The sequence below is a fragment of the Pocillopora damicornis genome, chromosome 11 (genome assembly GCF_964200805.1).
Source record: "Pocillopora damicornis chromosome 11, jaPocDami1.2, whole genome shotgun sequence".
Lineage (NCBI taxonomy): Eukaryota > Metazoa > Cnidaria > Anthozoa > Scleractinia > Pocilloporidae > Pocillopora > Pocillopora damicornis.
Genome location: NC_142680.1, coordinates 22106424 through 22119190, shown reverse-complemented (window position 1 = coordinate 22119190; position 12767 = coordinate 22106424). Strand labels below are relative to the sequence as shown.

Sequence of the window (12767 nt, the reverse complement as noted above, 5' to 3'; positions counted from 1 at the left end):
AATCAAATTCCATTGTAATGAGATTCTAATCAACGGTCCATATCTTTTGCGTTAAGTTAAGACTTGAATCATTATCAGCTACGGACAGCAAAGTGCTGCTCTTACTGTCTGTTTTACTGCTTGCCTTACTTCCCCAATTTTCAAGCAATAAAAGACGAATATAACTTCAAGTTAAAGTAAAATAAGACAACTGATACTCTCTATATAACGTCAAAGTGCGATTAATATGTTTTGCTAGTGATTGGTGCGCAACAAACAACTAACGCTAACTGAACTCGCAGTGCACTGTACACAGCCTCTCTGTGTCGCACCAACCGAATAGCGACTGCATCGTAACCAGTAAACAGTGTGTGTCAACCCTTTAACTCCCAGATCAAATTTGTAAGTCTCCTTAGTATCAGTCATACAATTCTTATAATGTTAGTCCAGAGAATATAGTATTGGATCAAATAATTATCCCCAAATGGAGATTTATCTTGAGTCTCACCTCTTATCTGGTTAATTTTGTATTGATGTTGTAAGGAGAAATTCTGTCTTGGTCACTCATGGGAGTTAACGGGTTAATTAAGATATGAAGCTCGCAGGAAGCTGAGGAGACATCATCCAGCCATGACAACCTCGGCCTCGTTTTGAGTACGAAATTTAATCAAATACTTAATTATTCATGTCGTAACATATTTACTTTTCTTTCGACTGTACGTCATTCGTTTTAACTTTTAATACGTTATTTTATTCATCGATGATGAAATAGCTGAGAAGCAAACCACACGAGTGCCTTCATTGTTAAATAAATGGAATAACTTATTTGATTCTTCCTTTTCCCCTTCAGCATATAATTTCAGCAAAAAGATGAACATGAAAGAGAACTTTGTAATAATTGTTCTTTCTTCAATTTTGTTCCTTACGCTTTCCTATAATAACAAACCTGAGAGTATGATCATGCGCGCGCATATCTTTCCTTAAATTATGAATTGATCTATTCGTGATAATTTGTGGTAGCATTAAAAACATTTTTAAAAGTTTATGGTTACCGTTTCCATTGTCTTCCCCGGCTTTAGCTGTTAAGGTGCGAAAAAATGCAAATGTGAGACCTCGAGCAAGCATATACATATCTGATTGACGAGCTTCCTTATTAATCAGTTTTGAACTGAAAGTACCAGTACGATCGGGTAAAACTCGAGATGGTCTAACTCCAAGGACAGCAAAGTGCTTGTCTGATTGTCTGCTTCATTGCTTGTCTTACTTCCCTTATCTTCCAGCAGTAAAGAAACGGGTTTAACGTCGAGTTAAAGTAAACCAAGACAACGGTTATTCCCCTTAGGATGACCAAATGCGATGAATGTGTTTTACCATGTGCAATCACGGTTATCACTATAAAAAATGGTACAAAACAAACAAAAATGCTAACTTCACCCACAGTGCACTATACACTGCTTTTCTGTATTGAGCTATGTTCAGTACATTAAGTTGGCTCGGCTGTTTTTAAACGGGATCTGCCTGAACCTGATGATATCTGAGAGTGCGAAAAATATTTGTTTATGATACGAGTGAAATAGCTAGGCAAAGTGGTAAAGTTATGAGACGGTGCAAAAAAGTTATACAGTCATCAAGTAAAGCGCATAAAGAAAAGACAAGAGCTAAAATCTAGATGGTAGCGACAATGAAATATGTGCGCTTCAGAGTTACAGTTTGTTTGTACCACAGCCCCAACAACAGGGCGACATGTCTGTCCACGCTTATGGCCGTCATCGTCATCAAAGGCACTAAGAACAATACAGAGCCCGTGATGTAGGCTGCGTTAAATGCGTATCGACAAAGGCTCCAGTGTTCCTGAACCAAGGACATCCAATAAGTTGCATAGAGAGGCAGGGCAACAAGACCAACCAACAGGTCAGTTATTGCCAGAGAACGGTGCAAGAGTTTAGACGGCGGGTGGAGGGAATATTCTTTGTGAAGGGCAACAAGGACGAGAGAATTTGTAAGGAATGCTGTGATGGAGAGGAGAATGAGCACTGTGGAGGAAAAAGTAAATCTTTGATGTAATCTACCTGCAAAAGATGGGGTCGATAACAGTTCTTCAAATAGTTTCGTCCGTGTTCCACCGCTAGTGAACTTTGTTGCCGACATTGTTCTATATTCGTTTCCTTTTTCTTGTGCTGAGGCAACTGGCAACGAAAAATCTTTCGTTTAAACAGCACACGCCAGCGACGATGACTGAAACTTCAATAAACACATAACGACTTCCTCATCAGTGTCTGCTCATTCAAAGTGCATAAGCAAATTGTCTGTTATGCCAAAAAGTTGATTTCTTTTTCCGGAACCTGTGACTAGCCTCTTGTATGAAACAGCAGCAAGAGGCAAACAGAGAGACAACTGTGATACCATTTTTTCACAAGGCGAAATAAAAATCCTTTTTTAGCGGGTCGACCGTTGGAACCCGTGGGGTGCCTCACGGATGAAATAATAATCAGTTTTAATATCCGTTTTTTTAAATCAAAATGTGATAAACAATCCCTCAGATTTAAGCTTCTTTTTAATATTTGTATTGATTTACATTTTAATAGTTTGATGCATAAGGGGATGTCACGAGTCCAATTTTTTCTTACATCATTCAAAGTTGCCAGCTTGATCTTCGTAATTTCAGTTTGTCGAGGCTGATAATGATTGAAATATTGATTTCACATAGATGATGTGGACACTTGATTAGCTCCCTATTAATGAAAGTTCATTAAGAAAAGAGACCAAAATAGGAACAAACTAGCTTTAAGAGTCAAACGTACAGACAGACATCTGTGATACTATAAGCATTTCACAATTATTTTAAAAGCCGTTTTCTCAGGTACGTAGAAATTCACCTTTAGCTAAGCGGAGAACATGGTGTATAACGTTTAATCTCGGAAGATTAAAGGTTTTCAAAATAGTTCAATAAGAAAAGGAAAGTTTTGATTTAAATCCATGCACCCACTTACACAATGTTTGTTTTATTATATCATTATCAGTTACATCTTAAAACATTCATAAGCAATATTGATATTTTTCTAATGACAAAACAAAATTAAGTTTACAACTGTTTACAACAAGGACAAGAGAGTTGTCAGAAGATGCTGTGATGAGAGGAGAATGTAAACCGCAGAAAAAAAAATTGTTGGTTGATGCAACTCATCTACCAAACAAGTGGATAAATTAAAGCCATTATTTCTTTCGCTTTCTTATAATAACATTCATGAGAGTATAATTTACGTCAAGAGATTATAGGAGATTATATATTCTCTTGTCACGTATATCTTTCCTTCAATTAATAATTGATGCATACAAAGTAAAGTTCAGTGGCATGTAAAATACTTTATAAAAGGTTTGGTTTGTGTCTCCATTACTTTTCCTTTACTTTGTTTCACGCGACTAGCAAAAAACACCAGCGACTTACCTCGAGCAAAAATTTAAATGGAAAGCGTTCTCTTTCTCTCTTTCACTGAAGGTACTTATACGATCATGAATAACTCGAGAATGGTCTAACTCCATGGACAGCAAAGTGCTTGTCTTGATTGTCTGCTCCATTGCTTGTCTCACTTCAGCAATCTTTACCTGCAGTATCGGAACGGGTTTAACGTCGAGTTAAAGGATACTAAGATAGTTGCCATTTGCAATATGACGACTAAGTGTGATGAATATGTTGTGCTATAAGTGACTATAATTCCCACTATATAGCATGGCGTATAGCAAACAACTAATGCTAACTGTACCCACAGTGTACTGTGCACTGCCTTTCTGTATCGCGCCATGTTTAGTACATTTGGTTGGCTCAGCTGTTGTTGAATATGATCTTGTACTTGTGCCTGGAGAATGCGAAATATTTTTGTGCACGAGGCGAGTGAAATAAGCAGCGAAAGTGGTATCAATATCAAGGCATACAAAACGGTTGTTCGTCGATCGAAAATGGTGCTTAAAGAGGCGACGAGACATAAAACCCAAAAGCTAGCTATAGTGATATAAATGCGTTTCAAAGTTACAATCTCTTTGTATCTCAGCCCCGACAACAGGGCGAGAAGTCTGTCCACGCTTATCACCGCCATCGTCAGTAAAGAAACTCTACATGTACTCCTGTAATGTAGGCTGCATCCCATGCGTAATGACAAAGACTCCAATGTTTGTGAACCACCGTCATCCAATAAGTAACACGGAGAGGCTGAGCAACAAGACCAATCAACAGGTCAGTTATTGTCAGGCAACGATAGAAGGGTTTGGTCGGCGGGTGGAGGGAAGATTAAGAGCAACAGGGATAAGAGAATTTCCAAGAAATGTTGTGATGGAGAGGATAATGTCAACTGCTGCGAAACAATTTGATAGTTTTTGATGCTCACCCACCAAAGAGGGAGAACATTGCAGTTCTTGATATGATTTCATGTGACTTCTACCCCTATTGAAATTCTGTCTTCGGCGTTTCCCTTTTCTTGTAGGTTTCTGTTCTTGCAACGAAAAATAGTAGCAAAGGATTACGGAAGCCTTACTTCTTAGGGAACAATCACATAAAGACTTACACATTTACAATGCAGCAATAAATTTTCTGTTGGCTCAAAAATATTACTTTTTCCCGGAAACCTTTGGGTGCCTCAGCTATGAAAGAGAAATTAAGGGTAAATATAGAAATATCTGTTAATTTGGTCTTTTTTATGGTGCGACACGTAGACTATACAACTATTTAAAATTACTGTTAGGCCACACATACAAACTTGTTTCAAAATATTTTAAATTCACCGTGTATCTAATTGCGCTTTGTTGCTTTTTTTCTCTCTGTTTCGTATCCGACTAGAACTAAAAACAAAATCGTAACAAGATCAAGTCATCACGCCAGCAAACCATTTTCTGCGATAGTGAAAGGAAAGTTATTAAATTTTTGCTCCTGCGATTCTCTTGAGCAATTAATGACTCTCCTCAGGGGATGACAAGTAGTTCCCGGTAATAAAGTAAACAGCATAATTTATTAACCGAGATGGAAAATGAAGAGATGGGTGCTCAAAGCTTATCAACATTCTAGGAGAAGCTTCGTCTTTACCAACCCTGACCCATATTTCACACTCTCTAAAATTGCCTCGTGCTTTATTACGGACACTAAGGAACGAATAAGTTGTTAAGAAGACACCTGCTTGCCACGGCAGATTCAGACTTGTATTAGGCCTCGTTTACATGACTGCGTCTCTTTCGGCTTTATACATATATGTAAATACCCGTTTTTAAAAACCTTTCATATTTGGAAATACATACCATAAATAAATATGTCTTTTCTTTTCTCATCAGAAAGAGACACTTTGTGTTGAGAAAAGAAAATATACATATAGACTATTTAATATATTTTTCAAATAGCAATATTTTCGAAAATAAGTTTAAATATATAGATCCGTTGTTCTATTTTTGGACGGGAAAATTGCTGATAGACAAACCAACAACTCATCCAATTCTTTGATACAGAGTAGGAGTTTTATCCAGGAAACTTTCATTTCCTCCGAACAGCGACTGCAGCTTATTGAACTACTAAAGCGTTTGGGTGGACTGCGACAAGTTTTTAATCTCAATCAGTGAATTTCAGTTTCAGCACCAACTAGCACTGAAAGGTAATTAAATTGAAATATTCTCCCCATAGGTTTAAGCTGAGGATGTCAAATCCATAACAAACAGTCCAGTAATCTATTGATCGAGAAGGAAAAGGAAGGAATGGATACTTAAAAACTATCAACTCTCGATAAAAATATTTCATAATTATTTGCTGGAGATGAAGTGAATATTGTTGAGTAATTCATAAGGCGAAGTTGAATTAAAACCCGCACCTTGTTAAACCGACATAAACAGCATTTATTATTTATGAACCTACGATCACTCTTAGTTGCGTGTTAAGCAACTCTTGCGTATCTTTCACGCTCTCCAAACGTCCTGCGTGCATCATATATTAATGACCGCACACTGACGCACGAAACAATTCTTAAAAATACCCTGTCAAAGTTAAGGAGAAATTACTTCACCGCAACAGACGCGCCGCCTCGTTTTAAGTTTGGAGTCAAACCAAATTTCCTTTTAGCAGAAAAATAACTCTCTATCGATTCAATATTTTATACCGACTTCATGTTAGTCATTTTACTTATCGACGGAGGATTAGATGACAGACAAACGAGATGAAAGATTTAATCGCTAAAAGAGTCGTCAATCCCTCCTTCAACAACAGATCCTTCCCAGGGAATTTTCCTTCTAAATCTCTTTGATAATACAGTACAGCGACGGAATCATTTAAACTAATTAAACAAGAACATGTTTGCCGCAACCAGCTGCTGTTTACCGCAGATAACGTTTCAGTTTAATTTCAAATTGGCACTGAAAGTGAATTCCCTTGGCAAACACAAAGACATGGGCTATATTTTTATGTTTTACAATATGATACGGGACTCCTAAGTCTTAAAATATCTGTTTTATCGCTTTGTTAATGCGTGAAATAAACTTTTAAACTACTTTTTGAAGTTTCATCTGATGCATTGATATTGCAAAGAGGAGAAAACATGTAATTAAAATGTTTACATGTCTTTTCTTGCATTGTGACATCTCTTATTTTAGCATAGCGGTTAGAAACCTTTCTTTTGAAAAACACATAGCTAGGGTTACCTAGTCTGTTGTTAAATTGTTCTCGGGGATATAAAGACTTTTGACAACAGCCTGTGCAACTATTCTATTGAGCCACTTATTTACTATTATCCAAAAACGTTTTTAACGACTGCTCTCCAATAATAATCGTGACTTAATAGGTCTGCTTTCAAAGTCTGAAGAACTCGAGGAAAACCTAACTCAGCAAAGAGCCTCTCTAATTGTCTGCTTCACTGCTTGTCTCACTTCACCAATCTTCCAGCAGTAAAGGAACGGGTTTAACGTCGAGTTGAAGCAAAGTAAAATAATTGCTACTTTATTTGTGACGAATAAGAGTAATGAATATTTTTTGGTATGAGCGATCACAATATTCACTGTACATACTGGTGCATAACAAACAACTAATGCTAACTGCACCCACAGTGCACTGTATACTGCTTTTCTGAATCGCGCCATGTTCAGTGCATTTGTTTGGTTCAGCTGTTGTTGATCTCGTACTTGTGCTTGATGATATCTGAGAGTGTAAAAAATCTTTGTGTACGATGCGAAGGATATTACCAGGCAAAATGATATAACTAGGGAGCTGTACATAAAGATTATACGGTGATGAAAAATTCCTCATAAAGAGGCGCCAAGGTTAAAAACCCAAAAGGTAGTTACAATAATATACGTGCGCTTCAAAGTTACAATTTGTCGGTATCGCAGTCCCAACAACAGGGCGAGAAGTCTGTCCAAGCTTATGGCCGTCATCGTCATCAAAGACACTAAAAACAATACATAGGCTGTGATGTAGGCTGCGTCCATTACGTATCGACAAAGGCTCCAGTGTTCTTGAAACACGGACATCCAATATAGAGCATATAGAGGCAGGGAAGTAAGACCAACTAACAGATCAGTTGTTGCCAGACAACAATACAGGAGTTTGGACGGCGGATGCAGGGAAGATTCCTTATGAAGTGCCACATGGATAACAAAATTTCCAGCAAATGCTGTAATGGAGAGGAGAATGTCAACCGCTAAGAAGCAAATTGATAGTTGTTGTTGAAGCCCACCCACCAAAGAGGGAGAGCATAGCAGTTCTTCATATGATTTCTTGTGACTTCTACCGCTACTGAAATTTGTTGTCGACATAATTCTGTCTTCGGCGTTTCCCTTTTCTTATAGGTTTCTGTTCTTGCAACGAAAAATGACAGCAAGGATTACTGTAGCTTTACTTCCTAACTAACAATCGCATGCTGACTTACTCATTTAAAATGCATCAGGAAATTTTCGATTGGATCAAAAAAATTTTTTTTTCCCGGGAACCTTTGGGTGCCTCTGTTATGAAATAGCAATTAAAGGCAATTATAGAAACATCTGTTATTTCAGTGTTTTTGCAGGGCGGCAAGAGTCGCTCTTTATCAGAATTAAATTTCATTATAATGGGATGCAAATCAAGGGTCCATTCCTTTCGTGTGAAGTTGAGACTTGAATCATTATCAGCTACGGAAAGCTAAAAATGCAAAAGCTCACTCTGGCGATGTCAATTGTACTAGGAGAAAACTTGAATTCGTGACAATCACCCAATCTACTACGTAGAAAACACAATTATTCAACTATGCAAACTTGTTTCAAAATATTTGAAATTAACTGTGTATCTACCTGCGCTTTGTAGGTTTTTTTTCTCTCCGTTTCGTATCCGACTAGAATTAACAATAAAACAGTAACAGGATCAAGTTATCGCTTTGGCAAAACATTTTCTACAACTGTAAAAGGAAAGTTATTCAATTTTTGTTCCTGCGATTCTCTTGAGCAATTAACGATTCTCCTTTGGTGATCACAGTTAGTTTCCAATTATGAAGTAAACAGATTAATTTATTAATCGAGATGGAAAATGAAGGGATGGGCGCTCAAAGCTTAACAACAGTCGATGAAAAATTTACAATTGTTCTAGGAGAGGCTTTGTCTTTACCAACTCTGACCCATATTTCAAACTCTCTAAGATTGTCTCGTGCTTTATATCGCACACTGAGGAACGAATAAGTTGTTATGCTGACACCTGCTTGCCACGACAGATGCGGACTTTCATTAGGCCTAGTTTACATGTTTACGTTTGTTTCGACGTTATACATATCAGTAAATACCCGTTTTTTTTTTTGTTTTTTTTTTTTCTCCGATGTGTACCTTTTGTGGAGATCACGAAGAAACTCTTGAGCATCTTCTAATCAGCTGTACCTACACTAAAAACTTTTGGCTTTCGGTTATTTCTTGGTTAAATACTTACAATATGAAAATTGATAAGCTTGATGAGGTAACAATCCTCTTTGGTATTTCCGATAATATCCCTGGGAATTGTTTGTTAAATCACATAATCATTCTTGGAAAATATACCATTTATTCATGTCGTTGTAAAAATATCAAGCCGTCTGTATCCTTACTGAAGGCTAAAACATCTGAAACTCGGAAATTTGAATTTTTGATTGCAAAAAAGAATAAAAAAGAATCTATTCATTATAAAAAATGGGAAAACATGTTAGTGTAATTCAATAGATGAGTATCGGGTATTAACAGTTATAGACGCAGTTGTATATACAGTCGTTCTACCAAAAAAGGAATTTGATGTAGATTAGTATTTGTACAAATTAGGCTTATATTATTATATAACCACAACATAAATTAAATCTAGCCGACTGTGAATGTAATGTAATGTAGTATTTCGTAATTAGTGTTAGTGAGTAGCGTAAGCGTTAGTGTAATTAACTTTGTATTTGTTTGTATTACTCTAGTATTTGTGCTTTAAGTGAAAATAAAAAAATTGTTAAAAAAAAAAAAAAAAAAATACCCGTTTTTAAAAACCTTTCAAATTTGAAAATATATATGAAATAAATTTATCTTTTCTTTTCTCATCAAAAAAAGACACCGTGATGCGAAAAGAAAATACACACACACACACGCACACACACACGCACACGCACACGCACGCACCCACACACACACATATATATATATATACATAGACCATTTAATATATTTTTTCAAATAGCAGCAGTTTCGAATATATAAACCATTTTTCGAAAATGCTGCTATTTGAAAAAATATATTAAATGGTAAATGTTTATATTTATATATTAACTTTAGATCCATTGTTTTATTTTCCGAGGGGAAAATTGCTGATAGACAAACTAACAACTCATCCAATTCTTTAATACAGAGTAAAAGTTTATTCAGAAAATTTTCAATTTCTGCAGCTGATCAAACTACTAAAAGCGTTTGTGTGGGCTGCGACAAGTTTTTAATCTCAAAGGTATTCAGTTTTAGCACAAATTAGCACTAAAAGGTAGTTTCGTTGACAAATAAATAGACTTCGGCTATATTACTGTTTGACAATACGATGGAAGAACTTTTTTTTCACCTTTTTAAATGATGAAATAAGCAGTACATTAAGATAAGATCTCATATAAGTGTCCATTATTAAATTGAAATATTCTCCCTGTATTGAAGACAATACTAAACAATAACGAGGAAAAGTTAGCCTATGTGACCCTATGATCTAGTTTTCTTTCTTCCTACGTCTGGTTAGTGAGATAACAAAAGTGTTTTTGTATCAAGAAAGCTCTCATGTAAATCGCATGTAATTTTGCGGTGCTCTTTTAGTCACAACGGTTACATCTTAATACTGAGGTGAAGAAAACAATTTATAAGTGGTGGTCGAAAATCAATGGACGTATGCTAAGGAATTATCAAAACTCGCCGAACAGTTCTTCAATTCTACCTTCATAAGCAACATTTACTTCAGAACTCCCTCACTAGCGTTTACTCTTTGAAAAGACTATTGACAAAAGATCGATGTACAACGATTCCATTGAACTTCTAATTTCCTCCGCTTAAGCAATGATATTTTTGACGAGCGCTCTCCAACAATTATCGTGACTTTAATGAAAGTCTTACAAGACCAAACCGAGGAGGAGGTAACGCTAAGGACGGCAAAGTACTTCTCTGATTGTCTGTTTTACTGCTTGTCTTACTTCCCAAATTTTCTAACAACAAAATACGGATATAACTTCAAGTTAAAGTAAAATGAGACAACTGATACTCTACATGCAACGACTGAGTCTGATTGATATGTTTTACTATAGATTGGTGCGCAACAAACAACTAACGCTAACTGCACCCGCAGTGCACTGTACACAGCCTCTCTGTATCGCGTCAACCGAATAGCGACTGCATCTTAACTAGTAAATAGTATGTGTTAACCCCTTAACTCCCAGATCAAATTGTTATTTCTCCTTACTATCAGTCATACAATTCTTATAATGTTAGTCAAGAGAATATATTATTGGATCAACTAATTATCCCCAAATTGATATTTTTCTTTACTCTCACTACTTATCTGTTTGATTTTGTATTGATATTGTAAGGAGAAATTCTGTCTTGGTCACTCATGGGAGTTAAAGGGTTAATTAATTAAGATATGAAGCACACAGGAAACTGAGGAGACATCATCCAGCCATGACACCCTCGGCCTCGTTTTGAGTACGAAATTTCATCAAATACTAAATTATTCATTTCGTAACATATTTACTTTTCTTTCGACTCTACATTATTTATTTTAACTTTTAAACCATTATTTTATTCATCGATGGGGAAATAGCTGAGAAGCAAACCACACGAGTGCCTTCATTGTCAAAAAAAATGCAACAACTTATTTGATTCTTGTGTAAAGTTCTTTTCTCGGCAATTCTCCTTCCCATTTATCTCTTCTTTAATTATTCCGAATAGCGACTGCAGCTTGACTGGAAAACAGTTATAAATAAGCAACACAGCGGTCAAATGATTACGCGTGCGCTTTTAGATGGATAATTTGCTATTCTAGACATTGAGAATCCAAATGATGCGTAGTTTTTTGCCGTTTCTTAGGAAAGTTCAAAGTTTCTTAGGCCTAGACTTATACACTTTGTTGCTCTAGACTTAACCCATGTGGTTCTAGTTTACACTCTCGTACTTTTTTTAAACTTTGCCTAGCGGCGCGATGAAATCGTAAGCCTGGACGTGCTGGCGGTGGTTATTCCTAATTGTATTTATGGTGGAGTTGCCGTCATCACCGAGGGAAATGTGTGAAAAAAGGAAGAACCAGTGCCACATAAGATATTGGTGACGATAACAGGTCTATGTTATGATAGTAGACTGTGTAGCGAGGGTAGAAGAAAGGTTCTGTAATTTGATTTAGACCAAGATTTAAGTTTTCTCCGAAATCCCTCGCTCAACTGTATAAAGCATTCAATTTGGAATAGTTAGGAACTTAACCTCTCCTTCTCCACTTAACGCAGAACACGCGTTTGAAAATCCCCCGTATTCTTTTCAAAATACGTGCATGCGCAGTGTTTGACTGCTGTGGTTGAATTGGCCGCTACTAGCTGTTTACTCCAATCAATAAAATTTAATTCGAGCACTAATTAGCACTAAAGTCAAATCCCATGGCAAACATGAAGATATCAGCTAAATTGCTGTTTTCAAAACAATAAAGGAACTTGAGTGTGACTTTTTCTAAGTAATGACATAATCAGCATATTTAGTCCAATTTTAGTCCAATCACGAGTCCAATTTTTTTTACATCATTCACAGTTGCCCGCTTGATCTTCGTAATTTCAGTTTGTCGAGGCTGATAATGATTGAAGTCCTAATTTCACACAGATAATATGGACACTTGATTAGCTCCCTATCGATGAAAGTTCATAAGGAAAAGTGACCAAAATAGCAACAAATTACCTTAATTTAAGAGTCAAACGTAAAGATAGACATCTTTGATACTATTAGTATTTCGCAATTATTTTAAACTCCGTCTTCTCGGGTAGAAATTCGCCTTTAGCTGAGCGGAGGAGATGGAGTCTTACGTTAAATCTCGGAAAAATTTAAGAGCTAATGTCAACAAACATTAGACAAACAGCGGCAAGTCACCCAAAATTGTTTTCACTCATACTTTCATATTTTGTAGCCCAATATGTCCTAATAATTGTGGTGTAGATTTTTGTGAGAATATATTTTCTTTTTCGAGAAATAATTTTTTTAGCTCGACCGCTCAAATATGCAAATTTTACCGTGAATGTTACTCGAGTTGTGTGACCTCGTGTAACGAATATACTTGACCTCCGCTATTTCTGACAGCATAA

The 12767-nt window shown here is 36.3% G+C and overlaps 1 protein-coding gene and 3 pseudogenes across 1 annotated transcript in view; all 4 read right to left on the bottom strand.

Annotated features, from left to right (window-relative positions):
- The window catches only part of LOC113678410 (uncharacterized), a 182325-nt gene that overhangs the window by 159849 nt on the left and 9709 nt on the right, over window positions 1-12767 (bottom strand). The window lies entirely within an intron of this gene.
- LOC149038277 (melanocyte-stimulating hormone receptor-like) lies at window positions 1187-2127 on the bottom strand (annotated as a pseudogene).
- On the bottom strand, window positions 3057-5836 carry LOC149038276 (melanocyte-stimulating hormone receptor-like; annotated as a pseudogene).
- LOC149038275 (adrenocorticotropic hormone receptor-like) lies at window positions 6318-7847 on the bottom strand (annotated as a pseudogene).